Source organism: Drosophila persimilis, unplaced genomic scaffold, assembly GCF_003286085.1.
Source record: "Drosophila persimilis strain 14011-0111.01,24,50 unplaced genomic scaffold, DperRS2 tig00003936-arrow-arrow-pilon, whole genome shotgun sequence".
NCBI lineage: Eukaryota > Metazoa > Arthropoda > Insecta > Diptera > Drosophilidae > Drosophila > Drosophila persimilis.
In genome coordinates, this window is record NW_020825708.1 from 64,759 (window position 1) to 71,655 (window position 6,897).

Below are 6,897 nucleotides of genomic sequence, written 5' to 3' on the forward strand. Positions count from 1 at the left end.
TGCGCATGCAGTGGAATTATTTCGTCTCCTTATGTCGCTATCTCTCGGACTCGGCTTAACAGCGTCCCCGAGCAGCTCTAACGCTCTCGGGCTATCTCGGACCCACAACGCTTCCTATGCTAATGCTAATTCGATTGGTGGCGTTTCGCCATCTGCCATCTGTTCTATCTAGAACCACCAGCCGATTATTAAAACAATTGTGTTGAGTAAGGTAGTCTTGAGTAGTCTGAGGTACTCAGACTAGCACAGCGTAATACTTGATACAGCCGAACATCATTAATAATTACTCTTATCAGTCTAGTGTGTGGGTAGTCGGAAGCTCACATCTTTTTTATGTGGTTTTGTAATCTACAAAATGTCTACATAAGAGTGAAAAAAAACCCATATTGATATTTACATCTATAACTATTCTGGAGTAGTCTCTGTGGCTTCTTATTTAGGCACGTCGGACTCAACCAGATTACTTCCGGCATTCAACTGGCCCTGCTGGACATCAACTGAGGATTGCTTTTGTTCGCTTGGAGCTTGGGGCTTCAAAACACTTTTCTCCCGGGATCGTAGAAGATTATCGAGTCCGCCAAAAGGAGCCTCAATGACAACGTAAAGCAGATACGAAATGAAAATAGTGATCCCAAAGTCAGACCAAAATTTCTGCATCTGAAAATCATCAATGAGGTTAGTTAAAAATAAGCAACCATCAACTACTAGAAACAAAACCTACTACAATTTGTCCGAGAAATAAGTATTAGTACGAACGCTTCTACTGTTGACTTCCTGTACGAAAAGGTGTCAGATGTACACGGAATAGGAGAGTCTCGAGAGAGGCTGCCACAATGGCGAGGATAGGAAACTGTTGGCCAGACCGCCATGGCCCTGCATGCAGGCAAAGACGATCCAACACAGGGCTAAGGGCCAGCCCACTCTGGTAAGCGTGTAGTACAGAAACTCCTTGAGGGTGGACAGGGGTGGAGCACTCCATTGGGTCGCAGGGTACAGGGCAAACATCGAGGTGAAGATCATGGCCAGACTAAGAACCCATCCAGACCATACCAAAATCCGGCTTATTTGGAACTTCTTCCTACAATTCAGGTGAAGAAAATATCCAAAAAGAAATGAAATCAGCCAAGGTGCCGAATGAGTATGTGTGGCAGAATACAGTTTCCTTCCGGCATCTCCTTCGGTTCCATTCCTGCAATTAAATGGGGTTGAAGAACTCCAACGACAAACAGAAGCATCGTGGACCTACTTGAAGAGCAATGAGTATTTGTTGACTATCATCGTGGCAAAGAGGCAGGACGATAGTAGGAGAACAAGAACCGCGATGCCAGCTGCTGCCTTTTTGCCCCACTTATACAGTGCAATCAGCAGAAGCGGAGAGATTATATAAAGCTGCATATCCACTGCCCAGTACCATGTGGGATCCAGGCACTGAAAACGATTATCGTACAAATGGTAATAAGAGTAGATCTATGACTTACAATATTGCTTGTAGCATAATTCTGCACGAAGAGCAGCGTCCAGAACCAGCCCTTTTCATAGGCGGCTGTACCATGGAATCCACCTTTAAAATAAGGTCCCCCAGAAACAATGGGCGTCAGCTTTATGTAAACTAGGATTGCTATTGCAAGTATCGGCACGATCCGTATAATACGATGAAGATACATAAGCGGCACATTCAGTTTTCCTTTGGATCTGTAAGAAAATTGGCAATAATTCTCGATGGATACAAAATATCTCAAACACTTACTTATCCATTGAGCGAAGAGCAACCGTAGCCACTAGTAGGCCAGCAATAAAGAAAAAGGAATCAACCGAAAAAAATCCGTGGAGAATAAAGCTGGAAAAGGATTCCGCGACCCACTAGCAAACAAAAAAACAGAGCTGAATGGTTTTTGCACATACAAGCATGAGGCCACTAAAACCGAAATCATATTGAAGGTATTTATATTTGGAGAAACAAAACAACACAGAATAGGGACATGCAGCGGATTCCATCAAGACAACTGATCACGTTCGGATTCGATTTGCTGTCGACAATGCGGAAGATGGCACGGGAACTTGACCGTGCCGAGCACATCTTCACAGTCACAGAGATACTACCTGGTAGGCAAAATACGAGTTAAATCATTCTGTAAATCATTCCGTTCTCTCCGGTCCTCACTCTGATCCTGGCACAGAAAGTAGTCGTAGAGCGTGCATAGACCCACGATAGTACCCATCAAGCCAAGAAGTACACTGCAATCCATAGTATGAGTCACAGAAATTGATTATGATAAGGTCTAACTTACACTGTGAAAATGGTCATTCCATCCCAAGGTTTCGATTCACTTGTCTGATAGCTGGCCTCGCTAAATTTTATATTTGTGCTGCTTGAGTTCAACAAATTCTGCATTAACTGCTCCAGAAACGTATCCATATGTGCCGCAGAGCAGGAAGCCGGAAAGCAAGATGCGATCTTGATCGAAATGGATACGGCGGGTACAATTAGAAAACAGTACTTTCCATGTATGCTGTGACTACTGGTGATCTCCTCGCTGATCTTGACTCATCGAAGTTACCCAGATGGTAGACATTGCCGGACAGCACTCCTGAGGGAATGGAGCCCCAAGCATCGATCACTGCTCACAAAATTCGTCAACTTCAGTTCTCATTGACTTGAATATAATTTTCATTATTTACTTACTCTTAAGGGCCCATAATTTTCCAGTAGTGAGCGCCTGCATGAACTGAGCCATGTCCGCGAAACACAACAGATCCTCCTGACTGGGTATTCGGGGGTGGAAAAGATCCAAGTCCGGGAGCAATTCATACGGAAGTTTTCGGTAAACTTCCCAGCGGGCGGAGACTTTTTAAACGCTGGTAATCTTGCAGGACATCTCCGTCTTTCAGTTGTGCGGCACTGACAAGTACCAGTCCGCAGACAAGTAGACTGCTTAAAACGTTCACCATGCTAATACTTTTTCGATTGAAGGCATTGCACCTTTTGACTGTGATTTTATAGGAATGTTTTGAGGGAAATCTGGAGATAACATTATCAGTGTGTCAGCTCTCGAGTCGAGTATATCAGCCAAAATGCTTAATTCAGTCAAACATCACCGATAAGGAGCAATCCGTCTAAATTCTATGTAGTCACAAGATCATTTATCTATAATCTTTTCCCAGGTAATCGTTTTACTTATTGACTTTTGATGGATTAAATTTGGTTTTAATATGAGTGAGTAAGAAAAAAACGGAGAAAACTAAAGTTTAGCTAAACATGGATGTAGACAATTTGTCCTATAATTCTGATCATTGCTTAATGATAGCCAATGTGCAATTATTACCATTAGTGGTGGCAGATCCTTTCTTTGTTTCAATGTTTTTTCCAATTCTCATGACAAGTAGCAGCAAAATGGCGAGAGTTCGTGAAGAGATTCCGCCTCCCCGCAACAACCAAATTTAAAACGAGGGGGAACGTTGTGAGTTGCTGCGGACACCGCAACTCTACATTTATACCCGATACTTAGTCAGTATGGCTCTCCTCCGGCAGAGGCCGCTAATATTAAACGACACGACAAAGAGTGCGTGCGAGAGAGACAGAAAATCAGTCAGAGCGTGACGTCGGGCGCTGCGTAGCCACTGCAAATTGATTTCTTGCTTTTGGCTACAAAAATGATCCGATCTGATCCAGATTCAGCGATCTGATAGATATGGTCACTATCTATGATTCTGCGTTTTTAGTTTTCTCGAATGTGCAATATTGTGAATATAACAGATTTTCGTCCTTTGTGGGTGCGGAAGGGGGTGGGGAGAAATTCTGAAATATAGGTTTTATAGTGAGATCTAACAGAAGTGCGGATACCAAATTTTGTTACTCTAGCGATAATAGTCTCTGAGATTTGTGGATTTTCGTCCTTTGCGGGGGCGGAAGGGGGTGTGCCGAAATTTGGACACGAAACAGTCAAGGTCCGATATCACAGGAGTATGGATACCAAATTTGGTTGCTCTGGCTCTTATAGGTTCTGAGATCCTTGAACTCATATTTTGCAATTGGCAAAACCGACCATGAAACCTGTGTGTTTGAGAGAGACAGAGCGAGGAAAAATAAAATTGTATTCTTGATTCTGGCTATAATAATTATACGATCTGGTTGAGATTTTACATTCTAGAACATATAAACATCCTCTACGATTCTGCCTTTTTTGGTTTTATCGTATCTTTAAAAACGTGGATGCCACAGATTTTCGTTCTTTGTGGGGCGGAAGTGGGCGGCGCGAAGTTTTGAAATATTTTTGTGGCGTTGTGGGGTGGGGTGGGGAGACCTGAAAAGAAGGGAGAATCTGTTAGGAACACAACATCGAAGTGGGCCCTGAACTATCACTTGGAGCCGTTCAGAACTGGCTCTGGGAATCATTCAGTACAAATATCGAAAGTACAGGGAACATAAAGTAAATAAAAATTTAAATACAAAACAAAGCCCATGAACGAATATTTCCTCACAGGTGCTGGAATAAGATGAATCCAACTATTAATAATCCACGTTCCCCATTCACCCTTTCGCGGGGTATTTTCGGATCCATGGGATCCTTCGACTTTACCGACCAGCATCAGCAGCAGCAGCCGGAGCTGCAGGTCCCCCCCGAAGGTTCCGGCGACAAGAATGGACTCAATGCGATGCCCTTCCTAGGCCAAATCCACACTAGTCTTCTGCTTTCGCGCCCAATGGGTCCAATAGGTCGCGCACACCCCCCCACCTTCCCTCCGATGGGTGATTCAGATGGGTGAGCGGCAGCAGCTCAGACTCCCCTTCCCCCTAGGACATAACTTACCCCCGGCTCCCCTGCAGATTCAATGCTGTGCCACAGATGGCATCGATGGGACCACCGCCCGTGTTGAGCTCCCTCTGGACAGGCGGCGCTTCTCCGGACAGCCGCGGAGACTACTACGACGGCCCGCACAAAGAGTACTCCGACGGCCGCTACGACGGCGACTACGAGGGCGACTACTCGATGCCCACCGAGGAGGACCAAGAGGAGGAGTCGTGCTCCTGTCAGGGCCAGAGCGAGTTCAGCTCGATAGAGCGCACCGAGTCGGACTCGGAGTGGGAGGAGCTCTCCGACGGCCCTTCCCCCAGGGTCTCTCCGCTGGAGTCCCTCGGCGCAGTCGTGCTCTCCACAATGCAGCCGGAGCACAGTCAGCGCATGGTGGCCTTGTACCACCTCCTCTTGGAGACCGCTGTGGTCAAGGTCGTGCTGCTGGTGATGCAGATGCTGTGCTGCGCGGTGTTCTGGCTGGTCGAGAAGACTGTGGTCGTCAACGAAACCGTCGGCTCGATGCGCCTCCGATTGTGGAACAGCAAGTTCAAGCTGCGCACCATCCAGCGCCAGTTGCTGTGGCGCATGGCCAATGCCCGGGGCGACGAGACGCTCGTCTTCTTTGCCGTGCTCATGACCACTCCCTGGCTGTTCTCCCTCAGCCTCCTGGGATTCATCCTGTCTTTGGCGGCGCTCCTGAAGAAGACCGTCGAGGAGCTGGTGTTCCAGATACGCCTGCACCTCGTGATCTAGGGGGAAGCCATCGAGCAGAAAGCAGCAAGCAGTATCCAATCACACACTGACAGAAGACAAACGTCCACACGCCCGACACTCCACTCCTCCCCTCAGAGATGTTTGCACTTCCATTTGGGCATCTATTTTCGTTGATGCCAGAATCGTAATGCACGGAATCGTCTCTCCGTTTTTGGCCGCAATGAAAATATATGCCGAAATATTCGAAATTCAAAGTCAAATTCAAACAAGAGTTTCCAGTCGATCAGATATATCGTTTATGCATATTACGATCCGTTCCGTTTGGACGGGAGTCCAATTGCTCATCGTTCATCCCCGTGATTGCATTTATTATTATTTTTATTTCGCTGCATATTTGTTCTGCAATTTATTCAATAATAATCGGAGGAGGAGAGCATGCAGCAGCAGCAAAACATTTCCGCTGCAGCAGCGATTGTGGCAGCCGTGGGGCCTTTGTTGCCACCAATTGCAGGCCCCCGCATACGCACTTCGGAGGCACGGAATCCACCAGAAGCGGCAACAAATGAATCATTAAATATTCACTGTACTCTTATTGATTCAGTAATCAGTGATCAAAACAACACAACAAAAGCGTCATCATCCACGATCCACGACCCATTATACCTGATCCAGAATCCGTAGAAGCATCCATTTTCAGGGCTCTTTTGGGCGCTGGTTGGGGTACGCCTCCGATTTCAATCCCTTGCCACACGGGCAACCCGAGCAAGCCCCGATATGTAAACAGGGTCAAGACTACCTGTGCGAAGGGGGCCAAGGGAGGCGTCGGCATAAGACTCGGCCCGGAAGTGGACATACTCGTGTGCAGCCCTTTCGCCCGGCTATTGATATTCCCATTTGTGATTACAGTCTGTAGCGCCACAGCAGCTCTTATAGTCTTTGAGCACTAGGCGCTGAAGAGGACGGACAGACGGACGGACGGATGGACGGACGGACAGACAGACAGGGCTCAATCGACTCGGCTATTGATGCTGATCAAGAATATATATACTTTATGGCGTCGGAAACGATTCCTTCTGGACGTTACACACATCCACTTTTACCACAAATCTAATATACCCCAATACTCATTTTGCAAACAGATGCAAAAAAAAACAAAACGGAGAATATCCCTACTGCAGTCATCGACTGCGATACAACCTCTGGCGCTTACGTATAATTTCGTATAAAATATGTTCTATGTAAATAATCAACCAATTTGTTTTCGGTTTTAGTTGCCGATCGTGTTCTGACATGATAATTATAGTACGAGAACAAAGAATACAATAAGTATAGACAATGGAAGAGATTACTTGGAAGAGTATAATTTTTATACCCGATACTCAAAATGAGT

General features: G+C 46.1%; 1 pseudogene; it reads right to left on the reverse strand.

The window, feature by feature from the left end:
* Window positions 1–315: 315 nt before the first annotated feature.
* On the reverse strand, window positions 316–2,949 carry LOC113567291 (annotated as a pseudogene).
* Between the last annotated feature and the right edge of the window lie 3,948 nt (window positions 2,950–6,897).